The 24,182-nt window shown below is 47.4% G+C and overlaps 3 protein-coding genes and 1 long non-coding RNA gene across 13 annotated transcripts in view; 2 read left to right on the top strand and 2 right to left on the bottom strand.

Annotated features, from left to right (window-relative positions):
- Positions 1 to 2,606, bottom strand: part of LOC140204095 (interferon-inducible GTPase 5-like) — a 33,298-nt gene extending 30,692 nt beyond the window's left edge. For 3 of the 6 annotated variants that reach the window (XM_072270428.1, XM_072270427.1, XM_072270431.1), the window contains exon 1: positions 2,157 to 2,606. The gene's annotated coding sequence lies outside the window, so the exon portion shown is untranslated. The remainder of the gene's footprint in view (positions 1 to 2,156) is intronic. The other 3 variants (XM_072270430.1, XM_072270429.1, XM_072270434.1) reach the window with 1 other exon arrangement.
- LOC140204100 (interferon-inducible GTPase 5-like) overlaps positions 1 to 24,182 on the top strand; it is a 628,716-nt gene that overhangs the window by 326,915 nt on the left and 277,619 nt on the right. The gene's annotated exons all lie outside the window — the stretch shown is intronic.
- The window catches only part of LOC140204097 (interferon-inducible GTPase 5-like), a 173,843-nt gene that overhangs the window by 89,202 nt on the left and 60,459 nt on the right, over positions 1 to 24,182 (bottom strand). The gene's annotated exons all lie outside the window — the stretch shown is intronic.
- LOC140204099 (uncharacterized) overlaps positions 16,246 to 24,182 on the top strand; it is a 31,306-nt gene continuing 23,369 nt past the window's right edge. For both annotated transcript variants that reach the window (XR_011887528.1, XR_011887529.1), the window contains exon 1: positions 16,246 to 16,989. This is a non-coding gene — a long non-coding RNA (uncharacterized lncRNA). The remainder of the gene's footprint in view (positions 16,990 to 24,182) is intronic.

Raw genomic sequence — 24,182 nt, 5'->3', positions numbered from 1 at the left:
GAACAGCCCGTAGATCAGAGAGTCCTCTGTTACGCAGCTGCTGGGGATGCAACGTGACACTAGCCCGTCCATCCTCCTCCACACTCTCTTTGCGAACTGACAGAGTGCAAAGAGGTGGATCACAAACTCCTCCTCACTGCGGTCCTCCCGTGGGCAGTGGGGTGCGGAGACGACGTTCCGGGCATACAGGAGGGTTCTGACTGGGAGGGCCTCTCTCACCGCCAGCCAGGCGAGGTTTTCGCGCCTGTTGGTGAGATCTGGCGATGAGACATTTTGCCAGATGAACTGGACAGTCTCGTAACATGACGTGGTTTTTTTTTCCAAAAATACTTTATTGAGAAATATTACACAATAAAAATAATTACATACAGAAAAAGAAAACCATTCGTTGACTGTGAGTCCTTATTCAATACAGTTATTAACAATAAAATTTGCGTTGACTCTGTTCATTTACAAATGAAAGATGTTCAAAGTAAATCATGCGTTTACTCTCAACTCTTGGTCAAGTGTTAAGACTTATTGACAATCAAATTTTTTCAACAATAAAGGCAGGCAATGGCTCTAATACTTTCTCAAATTAACAATTCCACCCACTGCTTGGGCACCATGTTGATTATCTGTCCACACCGCTGATGAGGGTAGGTCTCCTCCCCACCCAACCTCTCCCCCTCCTACGGGTGATGAACGTTAAACTGTGGTCCTTCCCCACCGGGCCTTCGCGGTGGCTGCACCAAGTTTGAGTGCATCCCTCAGAACGTACTCCTGCAGACGAGAGTGTGCCAGTCGGCAGCATTCAGTCACGGACATCTCCGTCAGCTGGCAGACCATCAAGTTTCGGGCCGACCAAAGAGCGTCTTTCACCGAATTGATGATCTGCCAGCAGCACCGGATGTTGGTCTCCGTGTGCGTTCCCGGGAACAGCCCGTAGATCACGGAGTCCTCGGTAACGCAGCTGCTGGGCATGAATCCAGCTGTGGGAGGATTGCTTTCTCTCCCTCTGGCTTTCTTATGATCAGAAAGATGTTGCTGTTGTTTCTCTCGCACCCAATCACATTTTGCTTGCTACACATACCCATATCATCACACTGACTTCACACTATCGAGCACTCCCTCCCCCCGCCAATCCAGTTTAAACCCTCCCTGATGGGAAACCACATTTCTCTGCTGGGATATTAGTACCCTCTTTTACAGTGCAGTGCAACCAACTCTTTTTGGATAAATTGGACTGCAACCAATCACCAAGCAGGGCTATTTACTTACACTTTCACTGTGGCTTGCTGACCTGCACTCCGGCCTCTGCATTTGCATTCCCATTCTCTTTCATTTCATTCCCTTTCAAGCACGTCCAGTGCTACTGGGGAGAGTTGAAACTAGAATTGCTGGGTGGTGGGAACAAAACTGAAGAGATGGAGGAAGGGATGGTTGGGGCAAAATACAGAACGCATGTAGGCAGTGTGAGAGGGAGGGTAGGCTGCTGATAGAGAAGGGATGCATTCAGACTAATGGTTTGTGATGTGTCTATTTTAATACAAGGAGTATCATGAACAAAGCAGATGATCTTAAAGCGTGGATCAGTACTTGGTGCTATGATGTTGCGGCCATTACATAGAATTGGATGGCTCAATGGCAGGAATGGTTACTTGGAGTGCCAGGCTTTAGACGAATCAGAAAGGACAGGGAGAGAATGAAAAGAGGTGGGTGCATGGCACTTCTGATCAGACATAGTGTCGCGACTGCAGAAAAGGAGGAAGTCATGAAGGGATTTTCTACTGAGTCTCTGTGGGTGGAAGTTAGGAACAGGAATGGGTCAATAGCTCTACTGGGTGTTTTTTATAGACCACCCAATAGTAATAAGGACATCGAAGAGCAGATAGGGAGACAGATTCTGGAAAGGTGCAATAATAACAGGGTTGTTGTGGTGGGAAGTTTTAATTTCCTGACACAATATGTAGATAAGTGGAAGGTTTCCAGGCACAATATGTAGTTAAGCCTACAAGAGAAGAGGCTGTACTTGATCTGGTATTGGGAAACGAACCTGGTCATGTGTCAGGTCTCTCAGTGGGAGAGCATTTTGGAGATAGTGATTACAATTCTATCTCCTTTACCACAGCATTGGAGAGGGATAGAACAGACAAGTTAAGAAAGTGTCATCATACCTGTTATATCGATTTTGCATTTCAATACTTACGTGTTCAGACAGTTGGGTTTTGTAAACGCTGTTGTCATTCTGTTGCACTGGCTTTGACCTCAGCTCCGTGAATAAAATATTCCAGTCCTCGACTCTCTGAGTTCTCGGAAAGGGCGCGGCTTCATCTTGAATCGAGCATTTTCACTGAAGGTTACTGCAGTTCGCCATCCGGTCACGATGATACGCGTTCAACCCAGATCCAGAGAAACAAGTGAGCTGGGAAAGTTCCACACAATCAAGTGTGTCTCACTCTCCCCGTCCGCTTCACTGGTTCCGTAATGTTCTTTGGGTTCACAGCCCGAGTGCTGTTGAATTCAGATTGCTCGGTGATAATGTGATGGTGCTGAGAGCAGCTCAGTGTGTGCGAAGTTCACAGCCCGTGAACAGCAGTGACCCAAAGGGAGATTGAGCAGTATTTGGGTTTGGAGACCTGCGTTCCCACACCCCCCCCCCGCCCCCCAGGAAATAGGGTAAGCTGTGGAGTAGCAAAGCGCACATCAAGAAGGGACGTCAACAGTTCAGAGAATGTCAGCTCAGAGAACAGGAGCGGCAGGCATAAAGTTATTGCCTGCTCTCCGGAGATCTGAGCGGTTAACCTGGGAGACGCATTTTCAAATCCAATAGAAAATAGGTGCAGAAGTAGGCCATTCGGCCCTTCGAACCAGCACCGTCATTCACGGTGATCATGGCTGATCATCCACAATCAGTACCCCATTCCTGCCTTCTCCCCACATCCCTTGACTCCACTATCTTTATCTAACTCTTTCTTAAAAGCATCCAGACAATTGGCCTCCACTGCCTTCTGAGGCAGAGCATTCCACAGATCCACAACTCTCTCGGTGAAAAAGTTTTTTCCTCAACTCCATTCTGAATGGCCCACCCCTTATTCTTAAACTGTGGCCTCTGGTTCTGGACTCCCCCAACATCGGTAACATGTTTCCTGCCTCTAGCCTGTCCAATCCCTTAATAACCTCATATGTTTCAATCAGAATCCCTCTCATCCTTCTAAATTCCAGTGTATACAAGCCCAGTCGCTCCAATCTTTCAACATATGACAGTCCCGCCATCCCGGGGTTAACCTTGTGAACCTACGCTGCACTCCCTCAAGAGCAAGAATGTCCTTCCTCAAATGTGGAGACCAAAACTGCACACAATACTCCAGGTGTGGTCTCACCAGGGCCCTGTACAACTGCAGAAGGACCTACTTGCTCCTATACTCAACTCCCCATGTTATGAAGGCCAACGTGCCATTAGCTTTCTTCACTGCCTGCTATTCTTGCATGCTTACTTTCAGTGACTGATGAACAAAGACACCGAGATCTTGTACTTCCCCTTTTCCAACTTGACACCATTCAGATAGTAATCTGCCTTCCTGTTCTTGCCACCAGAGTGGATAAGCTCACATTTATCCACGTTAAACTGCATCTGCCATGCATCTGCCCACTCAACCAACCTGTCCAAGTCACTCTGCAATCTCATAACATCCTCCTCACATTTCACACTATCACCCAGCTTTGTGTTATCTGCAAATTTGCTAATGTTACTTTTAATCCTTTCATCTGAATCATTGTAAATAGCTGCAGTCCCAGCACCTCTAGAACACCACTAGACACTGCCTGCCGTTCTGAAAAGGATCCGTTAATCCCTACTCTTTGTTTCCTGTCTACCAACTAATTTTCTATCCATGTCAGTACACTACCCCCAATAACACGTGCTGCAATTTTGCCCACTAATCTCCTATGTGGGACCTTATCAAACGCTTTCTGATCGTCCAGGTACAATACATCCACTGGCTCTCCCTTGCCCATTTTCATAGTTACATCCACAAAAAATTCCAGAAGATTAGTCAAGCATGATTTCCCCTTCGTAAATCCTTGCTAACTCGGACCGATCCTGTCACTGCTAACCAAAATGTGCCGCTACTTCATCTTTTATAATTGACTCCAGCATCTTCCCTACCACTGATGTCAGGCTAACTGGTCTAAAATTCAACACCATTTTGGGAAATTTAATCCATCAGAATAAATAGATCAAGCAGCGTCAGCAGCGTGGTCTGTGGAACTGTTGGATGCTGTAAAACCCCTCGAGCTCACTGAGGCCACTGCCGTCCTCTCTCCACATGCACCTCTCTCCAGTCCCGAAGCAACGTGGTTAACTTTTGACTGTCGTTTGTTTTGACCCAGCAAGACGCACAGACCAGAGAAAGGCACGTGGTTATGGTTAGGGTTCACTGATCTTGAGCAGACTGAGGCAAAGAATGGATTTGCTCTTCAGTGGAGCGAGTCACTAATTTCGGACCCCGGGAGGACCCTTCCTGAATGGGGAAAACGGGGAAGCCCTGCTTCAGGGTTCTGTGAGAATGATATACACAAACTAGGACAGGAAGCCTAACAAGCCCTCCATCTCCAACGGTATCTCACCACCAAGCACCATATCCAATGGGGTCACACCACCAAGCACATCTTTCCCTCACCCCCCAACACAGTCTGCTTTCCGCAGGGATCGCTGCCTACATGACTCCTTTGTCCTTTCGTCTCTCCCTCCTGGAATTTATCCTTGCAAGAGGAGCAAGTGCTACACCCGCCCCTACACCTCCTCCCTCAATACCATTCAGAGCCCCAAACAGTCCTTCCCGGTGAAGCAGCACTTCACCATTGAGCTTGTTGGGGTCATTTACTGCATCCTGGTGCTCTCGGTGTGGTCCCCTGTATAGAGGCGAGAGCCGACGTACTTTGAGACACTGCTTCACCTACGCTCCATCCACTTTAAAAATAAACGGGGATCTTCCAGTGACCACCCATTATAATTCCACCTGACATTCCCATTCCAATATGTCTATCCATGGCTTCCTCCACTATTGTAATGATGCCACACTCAGACCGGAGGAACAACACCTTATATTCTGTCCGATAGCCTCCAAATTGATGGCATGGACATCGATTTCTCAAACTTCCGGTAATGCCTCCCTTTACCATTCTCAATCCCAACTTCCCTCCCTCACCTTATCTCCTTGCCTGCCCATCGCCTCCCTCTGGTGCTCCTCCCCCTTTTCTTTCTTCCAGTACCTTCTGTCTTATCCCATCAGACTCCCCGTTCTCCAGCCCTCTATCTCTTTCAACTATCAACTTCCCAGCTCTTCAATTCACCCAATCCCTCCCGGTTTCACTTATCACCTTGTGTTCCTCCCTCCCCCCTCCCTCCATTTAACTCTAATCATCTTTTTAAAATCTCCAATCCTGCTGCAGGGTCTGGGCCCGAAACATCGACATACTCTTTTCCATAGATGCTGCCTGGTGTTGCACACTTGGACACTAAAGGGACTTCCAGGCGTGCAGAAGTTTAAAATAACGTCTTTATTTTGCTTTCTGGAAATACAGGAACACAAGCGCATCGGTTTCCCATGTACTCCCTCTACTCCATCACGTGTGCACACCCATGCCCCCCAGGACCCCTGCACTGCCCCAAGTGCCTGTATAAGCTTTACCCCTTGTAACCATCAACCAACCCACTAAAATATTACCGTTGCTAGTACAACTGAACATTAATTAAATTGTGAATGAACAAAATAACAAACCAAACCAATAAAAATAATATGAACATAATATAAGAAAATTAGAGGGGTATCCAGTGTCCATTAATATGCTCCACATTACTATGGGTCCCACACTCTCCCCTTCAAAATGAATGTCATCCCGACATTATAGATTTCCCAGGGTACTCATGTCTTCAACTGGTGAGTTATAGTGGTAGGTTATAAAGGAGTCAGTCTTTCGGGATACTCTCTGTACAGCAACAGTCTTTGACATGACATACATCTCCCTCTCTATGTCATGTGTCAGCAACAGGCATCGCTGGCCAGATGATATCTTAAGTGCTACTTTGCTACTTGTGCGGGCTATGTATCTCGGACTGAAGGTTTTGACCCTATGTCTACTGCATAACCCTTTACATAGACCCTCATGTCCTACTGTATGCCTCACACACGTTCCAGTGTCCTTCTATATACAGTAGTCTGTGTTCGACTGATGGTTGACCCAATGTGTTGTTCGTGAGTGTCTTGAGTGGGTTTCTTTGTCAGAAAGGATACTTCCTTATGAGAGTTGACCACTGCTCAAGATCCCTCTCGTCTGCTTCATCAGATGACGATGCCTGCTCAGAGATCATCTCGTCTGCTTCATCAAATAGCACCTCTCGCTTGGCCCCTGCAGTTTCTCAATTCACCATCTCTGCTTCCATCCTACCTTCCTCACCCTCATCTTCCTCGCCGCCTTGCTCCAGTTCTCTGTCAGCTGCTTGTGGTTGGAAAACCTCTGCTTCCACTCTCAGCTGGCTTCTGAACGGCTCGAATGACTCTGCTGGCTGTGTGGTGATGAATCTCCAGTTACTCTCATCCTCTGAACTATTGTGTGGGTCTCCCTCCTTCTGCCTTTCACTCTTCTTATCTGTGTTTGGCTTTTTCTTTTGCATTTTCTTTTTCCCCTGCTCATCTTCTTCCAAGGGCAGAAAGTCAGAGGGCAGTAGCAGGTTCCTGTGTAGGACTCTAGTCTTTCCTGGGCCTCTCTCAGGTCGTACGACGTAGACAGGACTGTGCTTGTGCTTCCTCTCGGTTACGATGTGGACTTGCTCCTCCCAATAAGACCTGAGCTTCCCGGGTCCTCTTCTGTCCCTGAAGTTACACTAATACTCTAAACCCTGGCTGTAGTTCCACTCCATAAATCTTCTGGTCATACTGCTTCTTTGCTCTATTTTGCTCCCTCTGAGCTGTCTGTGATGCCAGCCTGTATGCCCCTTGCATCCACCTTCTCCACTTACTGGCATATTTGCTGTGAGAGGTGCTCTGGTCACTTGGTGTCAGGCCAAACATGATGTCCACTGGTAGCCGGGGGCTTCTACCATAGAGGAGGTAGTATGGGGCATATCCTGTCGCTTCACTATGCGTACAGTTATACGCATGTACGACCTTGGCCTTTCCAATCTGACTTGGCTTCCTCTGTCAAGTTTCTCAGCATGGAAAGGAGTATTCGATTAAATCTCTCAACCTGACCGTTTCCAGCCGGGTGGTAAGGTGTTGTGCGTGAGCCTTGGATGCCACAGTATTCTTCCAGCTTGGAAAACAGCTTATTCTCTGACTCCTTGCCCTGATCATGATGCAACTTGGCCAGAAATCTAAATTTGAGCGCAAAGTCTCCAAAGGTCTTTTCAGCGGCAGTTTTTGCTGACTTGTTTGTGCATGCGTATACCTGGGCAAAGCGCGTAAAGTGATCGATGACAACCAGTATATACTCATATCCTCCTTTACAGTTTTCCAGATGCAGGTAATCTATTGAAACCATCTCAAAAGGATATGTGGTTACTACATTAACGAGCGGTGCTCTAGTTGGCTTGATCGGGCGCTTCCGCTTCAGGCAGCTACACACCTTGGTCACATAATGGTCCACACTTCTTTGCAGATGAGGCCAATAGAATCGCTCACGGATCAGGCTAAGTGTCCGCTCCGCTCCGAGGTGTCCCATCTCCTCATGCAGCTCCTTGTATATCAGCTGATGGAATGTTCTAGGTCACACTAGTTGATCTCGAGCCACTGACTTTCTGTTCAGGATGCCGTCTTTGTTGAGATACAATTTGTTCCTCTGCCTTACTCGAACAGAGGTGTCATCACGCCAGTCTCTTCCCCTTTGATGAGGCCACTGTCCTGTCATGGCATACTCTCGCACCTTGCCAATGACTGGATCATCCTTTTGTGCTTCCTTTAGGTTCTAGGTGGAGATTTCTGCCACTGTGGAAGTTAGTCTTTCATGCTCTACATCAGTACATGCTGCAGTGACGGTGGCTGGACACAACCAGGGCTCATGTTCATGCGATTCCATTTGGAGTGCCTGTGTGACAGTTGTTATTGTCTCTGGCTCCATTCCCCGTGAGCTTGTGTGGATGTACTCCTCCATATCAAGTGGCAACCGTGACAAGCCATCCGTGTCTCAATTAACTTACCCAGGCCGATACTTGATTGAGAAATTAAAGTCAGCTAACTCCGCAATCCACTGGTGTGTTGTGGCGTTCAGCTTCGCTGTGGTCAAAACACAGGTTAAGGGATTATTATCCGTGTAGACAGTGAATGAGGGCGCATAATATAGATAGTCACAAAATCTTTCACAAATGGCCCACTTCATTGCCAAAAACTCTAACTTTCCAGAATGGAGGTGGTAATTCTTTTCTGATGCAGTTAGTGTTCTTGACCCATAACCTATGACGACCAGCTTGCCTTGTTGTCTCTGGTACAGTACTGCACCCAGCCCCTCCTGAGAGGCATCACAATGCAACACAAATGGCTTTACAAAGTCGGGGTAACCTAAGAGTGGCGGGCACAGCAGGTACTCTAACAGCTGGCAGAGCACTTCCTGGTGTTTTTCAGTCCAGGTGATCGGTTGGCTTGAGGGTAGCTGGTCTGACTCTTTGCGTTTCCCCCTGCTCCTACTTGCACTTGATCCTTGGACCTTACTTCCTGGGGTCTTCTCAGTGGATAACAGACTGTACAGCGGCTTGGCAATGCGTGAGAAGTTCGGGATATAAGGACGGTGGTACGATAGGAACCCTAGCATTTTCCTCAGGTCTCCCACAGTCTCAGGTCTACCGTCTTTGAGTGCTGTCTCAGCAGGATCCATGCAGTAGCCATCTTTGGATACAATCTTTCCCAGGAATTTCACTTTGTCTTTAAACACTTCACACTTTTTAGCTGTCAGTTTTACCCCATGTGCTTGGTAGTGACGTAACACCTCTCTCATATCCCGCAGATGGTCTTCAAAAGACTGGCTGTGGACAAGACTGTCATCCAAATACAGCTGACATGTTTCATCGCTCAAACCCACGAGGCACTCCTCCATACCGCGCTGGAACTCTTCTGGGGCTGAGGACAGGCCAAAGGGGATCCTTACCCACTCGTATAAGCCCCAAGGTGTTATAAAGGCTGTAAGTGGCCTGCTACTCTCCTCCAGGAAACCCTGATAGTCGCCTTGTCCTGATCCAGTACCGAGAACCATACACTCCCACTCAGACTGTTCAACATCTTGTACTCGAGGGATGGGGTGACGGTCGGGGATGGATTTTCGGTTCAGATCACGGTAATCCACACACAGACGTAAACTCCCATCCTTCCTACGGACGCAGACTAATGGTGATGAGTACGGGGACCGGGATTTTTGAATCCATCCTCTATACAGTAGGTCCTCCACATACTCCTTCACCTCCTTGTGGAGTGGTTTGGGTACAGAAGTGTAGGTGCGCCTTACAGGAGTTGTGTCGCTCAGTCTGATTTTTAACTGCAGAGATGGAATGCATTCCACATCACTCTCGTCTATTGAGAATGCAGAACACTCTTCTCGCAGCATCTGCCTCACCTGTTCCTGCTGGTCTGGAGTCAGGTGATCAACAGACACTGGAGGGTCCCATGACTCATGTTTGCATGTGTCCAGCTGTCTGTGTTTCTCTTTGTGATTCTCAGGAGCGCTGGCTGTTTTTGCTGTGTTTACACTGGCATTGACTGGCCTTACATCTACTGGGTAAATAGCCTTGATTTGCTGTAGCTGTCCCAGCACTGTACGAGGGGTGAGAGTAATGTCGTGGTTGTTGTCATTAGTGACGGGGATAGCCACCCTAGACCAATTTCCCTTCTGCAGGCAGATGACGGTGTCAATAATGTTCAACCCCTCTGGCCACTTTGGAACCTCATCTGGTTCAAAAGAACTTCCTGTTTTGCGGAAAGGGGCCCTGTCCTCACACTACACTTAACCTCCCTGGTCTGGCCTGCCAGAATCACTGTCTTCAGTTTTCCAACTCTCACCACGCCCTCCTTGTCATTCTGATCGCCGCTCTGCACTATGTGGATCAACTCATTTGCCTTTTTGCAGTCAATGGAAAAAGCATCTCTTACCACAGCAGGTGTAACTTCTGGATGCTCCTCCATTCCATTCATCACCAGCTGCTCGATGACATTGTAGCCGATGATCGGTGGCTCCGCTACTCCAGGCTCATTACAGACAAGCACCGGCACAAGCAACTCTGGTGTTGGGCCCCTATGTGATCCCAACTTGAACTTCAGCTCAACCCATCCTGCAAAGGGTATGGGCGTCTGGTTTGCTGCTTTGCCCACAGTTTTCTTGTTCTCACCCAGGAGCTCATCCGTGTTCTGTACCCCGATGTGTGGAAAACAGGACTCTCTCCACTTTTCATTGATAATAGTGACCTGTGAGCCAGTATCCCATAATGCTTGTGTTGCTATTCCCTCAAAGAAACAATCTACCGTGCACTTCTTCCCGATGAGAGCTGCCAGCTTGGCTTGGTGACGTAAAGAGAGATGACTGGCATAGATAGCACCCACCATCTGTTGTTCAGCCTTCCCAATTTTCTCTAACTCCACCTCCAGTTGCCTGATTCTCTCGCAAAGAAACTCATGCACCTTGTCATCTGGTCCAGCTTGGCTTGGAGCTGACGATTGTGAGATTGTGACAGGCCAGATTGTCACATTGCCGTCAGATTTCCCTGCCAGCCTTCTTTGTCCTCTACAGCCACTTGAGAGGTGCCCTGTCTGCCCACACTTGAAACAGTGTTCACACTGGTCACCTGTTCCCTGCTCCTGACATGCTTTACATCCTCTCCTAACACTCATTCTTACTTGGCGGGTGGGTCCTTGAGAGCTAGCTATTCTTTTCCTTATTTCAGCCATTTCTTCTCTCAGCAGCCTGACTGTTTCATGAAGCTCTGTGTCTCTTGAACTAGCTACAGCAGGTGCTTTATGGCTCTTAGGCTTCACAACTTCATGTGACTGCTCTAGAACCCCCACCCTGGCTTTGGCTGCACCCTGACTCTGCTGACTGCTCTGCTTTTCTGCATGTAATTCACTTACTTTTGGGGCTCTGCTGCTTGTATTCTTTCTTTGCTTGGACTGTCTTTCTGATTCAACACTGGCTGCTTCATTTTCATCGGTCACAGTATTTCATCAGTCAGTCTCTGATCGTCGAGATAAGGCTTAAGCTGAAATCTGATATGGTCACTTGACAGCCCAGTACTAACTGACCTCAAGAATTTCTTCTGGATGAGCTCGGGACTGTACTGTTCGTCTGACCCTACTTCACTTGAAGCAAGTAACAGCTTCTCTTTTAACTCAATTGCTCTGAAGAGGAAATTTTGGGGAGACTCACGACTGTCTTGTGTTATGTTTACCAGTCTGTGGAATAAATCTGTAGAACTGTCCTCATTGAAATGTCCCTTTCATATTGTCTTCAGTCGAGGAAGGGTAAGGTCACTTTTTACCTCCAGCATATCATGAATACTCAAGCCTGGACTGATTGACTTGATCACCGCTTTCATGATCTCAGCCTCACTGTGTGCCTACTCAGGCCTCTGTCAATCTGATGCATCAGGTTTGTGTATGAGAGTTTGTCCTTCTGTCCCTTTTCCCCGATCTGACCCAGATCTTGAATTCTCTCCTTGTTGTCACTTCCGGGAGCCAGTTCGCAGCCGTAGGCAGCACATCTTGTGGAGAAGAAGCTTGACTTGAAGATGCACTGTTCACTCTTTCATTCAGCCTCCTAACTTCATCCTGCAGAGCTTGAATGTTTAGCTGGAGCTCAAAGTATTTTTCTGCCAAGCTCCTTTCTTCAGCTGTTCTCTAGCTGGTTTGTGCTGTATTGTCTGTTTTTTTTCCCCCATTACCAGTGTTTCCAGTATTTCCTCTCATTTGCTCAACTGATTCTATCATTGTCCTTAGATAACACTTCACAACATCCTCCTCTTAATCATTAATTGCATTGCCCATAGATTCAGTAATTAGTCTAATTAACGTTCACCTTGTGGCAACATTTTCGCATGGGATCTTAGCTTCCACACACACCTCTTTGAGCTGATCCAGTTGCAAAAGCCATAGTCGCTGAGACAAGGTCTCTGCCAACTCCTCCAGATCCATTATGTGTGAAGCAGCCACGCCCCGAAGCTGCGCGCTCCCGCTATCAAGCAGAGGCGATTCGTGTCCTCGTTGTTGCCACACTGAGCGACGTTAATTATCCCGGGTTTTGGCACCAAATATTTGTTGCACACTTGGACACAAAAGGGACTTCCAGGCGTGCAGAAGTTTAAAATAATGTCTTTATTGTCCTTTCTGGAAATACAGGAATACAAGCGCATGGGCTTACCATGCATGCTGTGGGACCGTCTCTCTCTACTCCATCACGTGCGCACTCCCGTGCCCCCCCAGGACCCCTCAACTGCCCCAAGTGCCTGTATAAGCTTTGCCCCTTGTAACCATCAACTAACCCACTAAAATATTACCGTTGCTAGTGCAACTGAACATTAATTAAATTGTGATTGAAGGGTATCCAGTGTCCATTAATATGCTTCATATTACTATGGGTCCCACACTGTCCTGCAGAGTTATTCCAGCATTTTGCATCTGTTGCTTGGATTTCCAGCACCTACAGCATCTCTTGTGTGCTGAAAGAGCCACTGAGGCTAATGGGTTGGGGCGAGTTGTGTTATAACCAGGAATTGAGAGGTTGAGATAACATGTTGGTGAAACACAACCTTGGGTACAGCGAACCAAGAAACCAGCTATCTGAGGACGTTCCCAGGGGTGGAAACATCAGTTTTGAGAGAGTGGGCTGAGGGGTGGAGTAGATTCACACCAGTGCTCGCAGCGATAACAGACTACACCCAACTAAACCGCACATCCTGTTCAAACTTTTCGAGCTCTGTGGGGGGGCCTGCGAGGTCGTGTGGCAACTACTCCTGTTGTTCAAGGTGTTTGCAGCTGGAGACAATCACAGGGAGAGCCGAGCTTTCGGTATGGGTGTGAGGGAGGCGTGAGGACTAGCGACTCCTGCCCAGACATGCAGAGCAGTGCGGATCTCTACTCCACAAATGGCGATTAAAGTTCGTGCTGTTGTTCAAAGTAGACTAGAGATCAGTAAGAGGGTTATTTATTGGGAGAATCGGCTCACAGTCAGGTAGTGGATTCTTCCCAAGACATGGGAGCATTGTCTGGACCCCAAATGAACATATCTTCTCAAAGTTAAAACCTCTGGCAATCCAGCACCCTGTAGCACCACCCTAGATCTCAGTATGGCAATCTGAGTGGGACAAAGACAGAAAGTTCGGGGACTGAGTTTGTAGACCTGAGCCAATATGATTGGGTGGACTTGATCACTTGGTCTGCCTGTTTGGTTGAGAAGAAGGATAGTATGAACACTGAACATGATCCTGTACAATGACACAGGAATCATTTGTCAGCAAGGCCAACTGTGGTCCTATCCAGCTGGGAGCTAATCCTGATATTTCTGGCTGCTCTCGTAACATAACATGGTCACCCAGCTGTGGGAGGATTGACTTCTCTCCCTCTGGCTTTTCGTGATCAGAAAGATGTTGCTGTTGTTTTTCTCGGACCGTTTCACATTTTGACACATTTTTCACACGTACCCATATCATCACACTGACTTCACACTCTCGAGCACCCACCAATCTAGGTTAAACCTTCTCTGGTCGAAAACTACATTTCTCTGCTGGGATATTAGTACCCTCTTTAACAGTCCAGTGCAACCAATCCTTTTTGGATAATTTAGTCTGCTACCAATCACCAAGCAGGTCTATTTCCTTTTGAATCTGATCTATATTACTAAACATCTACTTCTCAGAGCCAGCCTTCATTACAAAGTACAACTGCATCATATTTTAACACTTTCACTGTGGCTTGCTGACCTGCACTCTGTCCTCTGCCTTTGCATTCCCATTCCCATTCATTTCATTCCCTTTCAAGCACATCCAGTGCGACTGGGGAGAGTTGAAACTAGAATTGCTGGGTGGTTGGAACCAAACTGAAAGACGGAGGAAGGGGTGGTTGGTTCAAAATAGAGAAAGCTTATAGGCAGTGTGAGAGGGAGGGTAGGCTGGTGATACAGAAGGGGTACACTCAGACTGATGGGTTGTGATGTGTCTATTTTCATACAAGGAGTATCATGAACAAAGCGGATGATCTTAGAGAGTGGATCAATACTTGGTGCTATGATGTTGTGGCCATTACATAGACTTGGATAGCTCAAGGGCAGGAATGGTTACTTGGAGTGCCAGGCTTTAGATGAATCAGAAAGGACAGGGAGAGAATGAAAAGAGGTGGGTGCATGGCACATCTGATCAGACATAGTGTCACGACTGCAGAAAAGCAGGAAGTCATGGAGCGATTTTCTACTGAGTCTCTGTGGGTGGAAGTTAGAAACAGGAATGGGTCAATAGCTTTACTGGGTGTTTTTTATAGACCACCCAATAGTAATAAGGACATCGAAGAGCAGATAGGGAGACAGATTCTGGAAAGGTGCAATAATAACATGGCTGTCGTTGTGGGAGATTTAAATTTCCTGATACAATATGTAGATAAGCAGAAGTTTTCCAGACACGATATGTAGATAAGCCTACAAGAGGAGAGGCTGTACTTGATCTGGTATAGGGAAATGAACCTGGTTAGGTGTCAGGTCTCTCAGTGGGACAGCATTTTGGAGATAGTGATTACAATTCTATCTCCTTTACCACAGCATTGGAGAGGGATAGAACAGACAAGTTAGGAAAGTGCCATCATACTTGTATTTCGATTTTGCATTTCAATACTTCTGTGTTCAGACAGTTGGGTTTTGTGAAGGAGTCCTCGGTAACGCAGCTGCTGGGCATGAATCTTAGTACTGTCCCTTCCATTCTCTTCCACACCTTCTTTGCAAACCCACAGTGTACAAAGAGGTGAGCCACCGACTTCACCCCATTACAGTCCTCCCGTGGGCAGTGGGGTGTGGAGGAACTGTTCCGGGCGTACAGGAGGGATCTGACTGGGAGGGCCCCTCTCACCGCCAGCCAGGCGAGGTCTTTGTGCCTGTTGGTGAGATCTGGCGATAAGGCATTTTGCCAGATGAACTGGACGGTCTGCTCAGGGAACCACGCCACTGTGTCCATCACGTCCTTCTCCTGCAGTGCCTGCAGGACGCTCCGTGCCGACCACTGCCTGATGGCCCTGTGGTCAAATGCGTTGGTCTTGAAGAATTTTTCTACGAAGGACAGGTAAGGGGGCAACGACCAGCTGACGGGGGCGTTGAGCGGGAGTGGGGCCAGACCCATCCTTCGTAGCCAAGGCGACAGGTAGAACCTGGGCACATAGTAGTACTTTGTGCCCACATACGTGGGTTCTACACACACCCTGATGCAGCCACACACGAAGCTGGCCATCAGGGTGAGGGCGACATTGGGGACATTCTTGCCCCCATTGTCCAGGGACTTGTGCATGGCGGTCCGTCTCACCCGCTCCACGGAGACCAACATCCGGTGCTGCTGGCAGATCATCAATTCGGTGAAAGACGCTCTTTGGTCGGCCCGAAACTTGATGGTCTGCCAGCTGACGGAGATGTCCGTGACTGAATGCTGCCGACTGGCACACTCTCGTCTGCAGGAGTACGTTCTGAGGGATGCACTCAAACTTGGTGCAGCCACCGCGAAGGCCCGGTGGGGAAGGACCACAGTTTAACGTTCATCACCCGTAGGATGGGGAGAAGTTGGGTGGGGAGGAGACCTACCCTCATCAGCGGTGTGGACAGATAATCAACATGGTGCCCAAGGAGTGGGTGGAATTGTTAATTTGGGAAAGTATTAGAGCCATTGCCTGCCTTTATTGTTGAAAATTTTGATTGTTATTAAGTCTTAACTCTTGACCAAGGGTTGAGAGTAAACGCATGATTTACTTTGAACATCTTTCATTTGTAAATGAACAGAGTCAACGCAAAATTTTATTGTTAATAACTGTATTGAATAAGGACTCACAATCAACGAATGGTTTTCTTTTCCTGTATGTAATTATTTTTATTTTGTAATATTTCTGAATAAAGTATTTTTGGAGAAAAAAAACAGTTGGGTTTTGTGAAAGCTGTTGTCGTGCTGTTGTATTGGCTTCGACATCAGCTCCGTGAATAAAATATTCCAGTCCTCGTCTCTCTGCGTTCTCGGAAAGGGCGCGGCTTCATCTTGAATCGAGCATTTTCACTGAAGGTTACCGCAGTTCGCCATCCGGTCACGATGATACGCGTTCAACCCAGATCCAGGGAAACAAGCGAGCTGGGAAAGTTCCACACAATCAAGTGTGTCTCATTCTCCCCGCCCGCTTCACTGGTTCCGTAATGTTCTTTGGGTTCACAGCCCGAGTGCTGTTGAATTCTGATTGCTCGGTGATACTGTGATGGCTCTGAAAGCAACTCAGTGTGAGCGCAGTTCACAGTCCGTGAACAGCAGGGGCCCGAATGGAGATTGAGCAGCTTGGGACAAGTGATGTCCTGAAAGGAGCTGTCTGGTTTTCAGATGTTGGTGGTATTCATGACCAGTTGGGATGAGGATTCGGTCTGGAGACGTACATTCCCCCTCCCCCCAGAAATAGTGTAAACTGTGGAGTAGCAAAGCGCACGTCAACAAGGGACGTCTGCAGTTACAGAAAATGTCAGCTCAGAGAACAGGAGTGGCTGGCATGAAGTTATTGCCTGCTCTCCGGAGATCTGAGCGGTTAATCTGCGAGACGTCCAACGCCATCTTTGGGAAATTTAAAACTTAATCCATCAAAGTAAATAAATCAAGCGGTGTTAGCAGCGTGGTCTGTGGAACTGTTGGATGCTGTAAAACCCCTCGATCTCACTGAGGCCACTGCCGTCCTCTCTCCACATGCGCCTCCCTCCAGTCCCGGAACAATGTGGTTAACTTCTGACTGTCCTCCGTTCTGACCCAGCAAGACGCACAGAGCAGAGGCAAGTAGAGAAAGACACCGGGTTATAGTTAGGGTTCAGGGTTCGCGAGCAGACTGAGGGAAAGAATGGCTTCGCTCTGCGGTGGAGCGAGTCACTGATTTCGGACCCCGGGCGGACCCTTCCTGAATGGGGAAAACGGGGAGGCCCCGCTTCAGGGTTCTGTGGAATGATATACACAAACTGGGACAGGAAGCCTAAGAAGCCCTCCATCTCCAACGGTATCCCACCACCAAGCACCTCCTTCCCTCACCCCCCACAGTCTGCTTTCCGCAGGGATCGCTGCCTACACGACACCTTTGTCCTTTCGTCTCTCCTTCCTGGCACTTATACTTGCAAGTGTAGCAAGTGCTACACCCGCCCCTTCACGTCCTCCCTCAATAACATTCAGGGCCCCAAACAGTCCTTCCCGGTGAAGCAGCACTTCACCATTGAGCCTGCTGGGGTCGTCCGCTTTGAAAAAAAGGGGATCTCCCGGTGGCCACCCAATTATAATTCCACTTCCCATTCCCATTCCGATATGTCTATCCATGGCCTTCTCCACTATTGTAATGATGCCACAGTCAGACTGGAGGAACAACACCTTATATTCCGTCTGGTAGCCTCCAACCTGATGGCATGGACATCGATTTCTCAAACTTCCGGTGATGCCCCCATTCACTATTCCCCATCCCCATTTCCAAATCTCACTTTATCTCCTTGTCTGCCCGTCGCCTCCCTCTGGCGCTCAACCCCCTTTTCTTTCTTCCTTGTCTTATCCCATCAGACTCACCCTTCTCCAGCCCGCTATCTCTTTCAACTATCTACTTCCCAGCTCTTAACTTCACCCAACCCCTCCCGGTTTCACTTATCACTTTGTGTTTCTCCCTCCCCTCTTCCTCCTTTTAACTCTAATCATTTTTTTAAAAAAATCTCCAGTCCTGCTGAAGGGTCTCGGGCCGAAAGAGCGACATACTCTTTTCCATAGATGCTGCCTGGCCTGCTGAGTTCCTCCAGCATTTTGTGTGTGTTGCTTGGATTTCCAGCATTTGCAGATTTTCTCTTGTGTGCAAAGGGAGCCAAGGAGGCTAATGGGGTTGGGGCAAGTTGTGTTATAACCTGGAACTGAGGGGTTGAGTTTACATGTTGGTGAAACACAACCTTGGGTGCAGCGAACCAAGAAACCAGCTGTCTGGGGACGTTCCCAAGGACGGAAACATCAGTTTTGAGAGAGTGGGCTGGGCTGGAGTAGCGATAACAGACTACACCCAACTAAACCGCACTTCCTGTTCAAGCTTTTCGAGCTCTGGGGGGAGGGGGGCAACTACTCACGTTGTTCAAAGGGTTTGCGGCTGGAGACAATCACAGTGAGAGCCCAGCTTTCGGGATGGGTGGGAGGGAGGTGTGAGGATTAGCGACTCCTGCCCAGACATGCACAGCAGTGCGGATCTCTACTCCACGAATGGCGATTAAAGTTCGTGCTGTTGATCAAAGTAGACTTGAGATCAGTAAGAGGGTTATTTATTGGGAGAATCGGCTCACAGTCACGTAGTGGATTCTTTTCCAAGACATGGGAGAATTGTCTGGATCCCAATTTAACATATCTTCTCAAAGTTGAAACCTCTGGCAATCCAGCACCCTGTAGCACCACCCTAGATCTCAGTATGGCAATCTGAGTGGGACAAAGTCAGAAACTTTGGGGCCTCTGTTTATAGACCTGAGCCAATTCAGCGGGCTCTCACCTGGCAAACACTCCCGGACCTCCTCTCTCGTATATTTTCTCTTTTTTATCTATCTGGGCGTGGCCTTCATGGCTTTCAATGTTGTGGAATTTGTTCTCTTTGCCTCAACCTGGGATACATTCTTAACTATTTCCTATCTATTCTGGTCTATATTACTAAACATCTACCTCTCAGAGCCAGCCTTCATTACAAAGTACAACTGCATCATATTTTAACACTTTCACTGTGGCTTGCTGACCTGCACTCCGTCCTCTGCATTTGCATTCCCATTCCATTTCATATCATTCCCTTTCAAGCACGTCCAGTGCTATTGGGAGGAGTTTAAACTTGAATTGCTGGGTGGTGAGAACCAAACTGAAGAGACGGAGGAAGGGGTGGTTGGCTCAAAATAGAGAAAGCTTGTAGGCAGTGTGAGAGGGAGGTTAGGCAGGTGATAGAGAATGGATGCATTCAGACTGATGGTGTGTGATGTGTCTATTTTAATACAAGGTGTATCATGAACAAAGGGGATGATCTTAGAGTGTGGTTCAGTACTTGGAGCTATGATATTGTGGCCATTACATAGACTTGGATGGCTGAATGGCAGGAATGGTTACTTAGTGAATCAGAAAGGACAGCGAGGGAAGGAAAAGAGGTGGGTGCATGGCACCTCTGATCAGAAATAATGTCACGACTGCAGAAAAGGAGGAAGTCATGGAGGGATTTTCAACTGAGTCTCTGTGGGTGGAAGTTAGGAACAGGAATGGGTCAATAGCTCTACTGGGTGTTTTTTATAGACCACCCAATAGTAACAGAGACATTGAAGAGAAGATAGGGAGACAGATTCTGGAAAGGTGCAATAATAACAGGGTTGTCATGGTAGGAGATTTTAATTTCCTGACGCAATATGTAAACAAGTGGAAGGTTTCCTGACACAATATGTAGATAAGCCTACAAGAGGAGAGGCTGTACTTGATCTGGTATTGGGAAGTGAACATAGTCAGGTGTCAGGTCTCTCAGTGGGAGACCATTCTGGAGATAGTGATCACAATTCTATCTCCTTTACCACAGCATTTGAGAGGGATAGAACAGACAAGTTAGGAAAGTATTTAATTAGAATAAGGGGAAATATGAATCTATCAGGCAGGAACTTGGAAACATAAATTGGGAACAGATATTCTCAGGGAAATGTATGGCAGACATGTGGCATATGTTCAGGGGATCTTTGCGTGGTGTTCTGCATAGTTATGTTCCAATGAGTCAGGGAAAGGATGGTAGGGTACAGGAGCCATGGCGTATAAAGGTTGTTACGAATCTAGTCAAGAAGAAAAGAATTGCTTACAAAAGGTTCAAAAAACTAGGTAATAATAGAGACTTCGAAAATTAAAGGCTAGCAGGTAGGAGCTTGAGAACGATATTAAGAGAGCCAGAAGGGAACACGAGAAGGCCTTGGCGAGCAGGATTACGGAAAACCCCAAGGCATTCTACAAGTATGTGAAGAGCAAGAGGATAAGACATGAGAGAATAGAACCAATCAAGTGTGTCAGTGGAAAACTGTCTATAGAACCGCAGGAGATAGCAGAGATACTTTGCTTCAGTATTCACTACGGAAAAGGACCTGGGACAGTAAATTGATAGAGAAACTCCTGAGAAGCAGGATGTATGAACATTTTGAGAGGCATAATATCATTAGGAATAGTCAGCCTGGCTTTGTCAAAGGCAGGTCATGCCTTACGAGCCTGATTTAATTTTATGAGTATGTCACCAGACGCATTCATGAAGGCAGAGCAGTAGATGTAATGTTTATGGATTTCAGTAAGACATTTGATTAGGTACAACATGCAAGGCATATTGAGAAAGTATGGAGGCATGGGATCCAAGGGGACCTTGCATTATGGATCCAGAATTGGCTAGCCCACAGAAGGCTAAAAGTGGTTGTAGACAGGACATATACTGTATGGTGGTTGGTGACGAGTGGTGGGCCTCAGGGATCTGTTCTGAGACCCCTTCTCTTCATGATTTTTATAAGTGACCTGGAAGGTGAAGTGGTGGGATGTGTTGGTAAATTTGTTGATGACACAAAGGTTGGGGGTGTTGTGAATAGTCATCTGCAAATTTGCTAATATTACTTTAAATCCCTTCATCTAAGTCATTGTAAATAGCTGCAGTCCCAGCACCGAGCATTGCCGTACACCACTAGTCACTGCTTGCCATTCTGAAAAGGACCCGTTAATCCCTACTCTTTGTTTCCTGTCTGCCAACCAATTTTCTATCCATGTCAGAACACTACCCCCAATAACATGTGCTCCAATTTTGCCCATTAATCTCCTGTGTGGGACCTTATCAAAGGCTTTCTGAAAATCCAGGTACACTGCTTCCACTGGCTCTCCCTTGTCCATTTTCATAGTTACATCCTCAAAAAATTCCAGAAGATTAATCAAGCATGATTTCCCCTTCGTAAATCCATGCTAACCAAAACGTGCCACTATTTCATCTTTTATAATTCTCTCCAGCATCTTCCCCACCGCAGATGTCAGGCTAACTGGTCTATAATTCAACGCCATCTGTGGGAAATTTAATCCATCAGAATAAATAAATCAAGCAGTGTCAGCAGCGTGGTCTGTGGAACTGTTGGATGCTGTAAAACCCCTCGAGCTCACTGAGGCCACTGCCATCCTCTCTCCACATGCGCCTCCCTCCAGACCCGGAGCAATGTGGTTAACTTTTGACTGACCTTCGTTCTGACCCAGTAACATGCACAGATTTGTTGGCAAGTAGAGAGAGACATGGGGTTATGGTTAGAGTTCAGCGTTCTCGAGCAGACTGAGGCAAAGAATGGATTCGCTCTGTGGTGGAGCGAGTCACTAATTTTGGACCCCGGGCGGACCCTTCCTGAATGAGGAAAACAGGGAAGCCCCGCTTCAGGGTTCTGTGGAATGATAGACACAAACTGGGACAGGAAGCCTAAGAAGCCCTCAATCTCCAACGGTATCCCACCACCAAGCACATCTTAACCTTGCCCCCCACAGTCTGCTTTCCACAGGGATCGCTGCCTACATGACTCCTTTGTCCTTTTGTCTCTCCCTCCTGGAACTTATCCTTGCAAGAGGAGCAAGTGCTACACCCGCCCCTACACCTCCTCCCTCAATACCATTCAGGACCCCAAACAGTCCTTCCCAGTGAAGCAACACTTCACCATTGAGCCTGTTGGGGTCATATACTGCATCCGGTGCTCTCGGTGTGGTCTCCTGTATACAGGCGAGAGCCGACGTAGATTGGGAGACCGCTTCACCTATGCTCCATCTGCTTTAAAAATAAACCGGGATCTCCCAGTGGCCAGCCATTATAATTCCACTTCCCATTCCCATTCCGATATGTCTATCCATGGCCTTCTCCACAATTGTAATGATGCCACACTCAGACTGGAGGAACAACACCTTATATTCCGTCTGGTAGCCTCCAACCTGATGGTATGGACATCGATTTCTCAAACTTCCGGTAATGTCCCCATTCACTATTCCCCATCTCCATTTCCCTCTCTCACCTTATCTCCTTGCCGGCCCGTTGCCTCCCTCTGGTGCTTTTCCCCCTTTTCTTTCTTCCAGTACTTTCTGTCTTATCCCATCATACTCCCCCTTCTCCAGCCCTCTATCTCTTTCAACTATCAACTTCCCAGCTCTTCACTTCACCCGACCCCCTCCCGGTTTCACTTATCACCCTGTATTTCTCCATCCCCTCTCCCACCATTTAACTCTAATCATTTTTTTAAAATCTCCAATCCTGCTGCAGGGTCTCAGCCCGAAACATCAACATACTCTTTTCCATAGATGCTGCCTGGACTGCTGAGTTCCTCCAGCATTTTGTGTGTGTTGTTTGGATTTCCAGCATCTACAGATTTTCCCTTGTGTGCAAAGGGAGCCAAGGAGGTTAATGGGGTTGGGGCGAGTTGTGTTATAACCTGGAATTGAGAAGTTGAGTTAACATGTCGGTGAAACACAACCTTGGGTGGAGCGAACCAAGAAACCAGCTGTCTGAGGACGTTCCCAAGGACGGAAACATCAGTTTTGAGAGAATGGGCTGGGGTGGATTAGATTCACATCAGTGCTCACAGCGATAACAGACTACACCGAACTAAACCACACTTCCTGTTCAAACTTTTCGAGCTCTGGGGGGAGGGGGTCTGCGAGGTCGTATGGCAACTACTCCCGTTGTTCAAGATGTTTGCAGCTGGAGACAATCACAGTGAGAGCCCAGCTTTCGGGATGGGTGGGAGGGGGGCGTGAGGATTAGCGACTCCTGCCCAAACATGCAGGGCAGTGCGGATCTCTACTCCACAAATGGTGATTAAAGTTCGTGCTGTTGATCAAAGTAGACTAGAGATCAGTAAGAGGGTTATTTATTTGGAGAATCGGCTCACAGTCACGTAGTGGATTCTTTCCCAAGACATGGGAGCATTGTCTGGACCCAAATTTAACATATCTTCTCAAAGTTGAAACCTCTGGCAATCCAGCACCTTGTAGCACCACCCTAGATCTCAGTATGGCAATCTGAGTGGGACAAAGACAGAAAGTTCGGGGACTGTGTTTGTAGACCTGAGCCAATGTGATTGGGTGGACTTGATCTCTTGGTCTGCCTGTGTGGGTGATAAGAAGGATAGTATGAACACTGAACATGATCCTGTGCAATGACAAAGGAATCATTTGTCAGCAAGGCCAACTGTGGTCCTATCCAGCTGGGAGCTAATCCTGATATTTCTGGCAGATCTCGTAACATGACGTGGTCACCCAGTTGTGGGAGGATTGACTTCTCTCTCTCTGGCTTTTTGTGATCAGAATGATGTTGCTGTTGGTTTGCTTTCACACTTTGCTTGCTGCATGTACCCATATCATCACACTAACTTCACACTCTTGAGCACCACCCCCGCCACCGCCAATCTGGTTTAAACCCTCCCGGATGGAAAACCACATTTTTCTGCTGGGATATTAGTACCCTCTTTTACAGTCCAGTGCAACCAATCCTTTTTTGGATAATTTGTACTGCTACCAATCACCAAGCAGGTCTATTTCCTTTTAAATCTGATCTATATTACTAAACATCTACTTCTCAGAGCCAACCTTCATTACAAAGTACAACTGCATCATATTTTAACACTTTCACTGTGGCTTGCTGACCTGCACTCTGTCCTCTGCCTTTGCATTCCCATTCCATTTCATATCATTCCTTTTCAAGCATGTCCAGTGCTATTAGGAAGAGTTTAAACTTGAATTGCTGGGTGGTGAGAACCAAACTGAAGAGACGGAGGAAGGGGTGGTTGGCTCAAAATAGAGAAAGCTTGTAGGCAGTGTGAGAGGGAGGGTAGGCAGGTGATAGAGAATGGATGCATTCAGACTGATGGTGTGTGATGTGTCTATTTTAACACAAGGAGTATCATGAACAAAGGCGATGATCTTAGAGAGTGGATCAATACTTGGAGCTATGATATTGTGGCTATTACAT

Source organism: Mobula birostris, chromosome 10, assembly GCF_030028105.1.
Source record: "Mobula birostris isolate sMobBir1 chromosome 10, sMobBir1.hap1, whole genome shotgun sequence".
Lineage (NCBI taxonomy): Eukaryota > Metazoa > Chordata > Chondrichthyes > Myliobatiformes > Myliobatidae > Mobula > Mobula birostris.
This window is presented reverse-complemented; position numbering and strand designations above follow the sequence as displayed.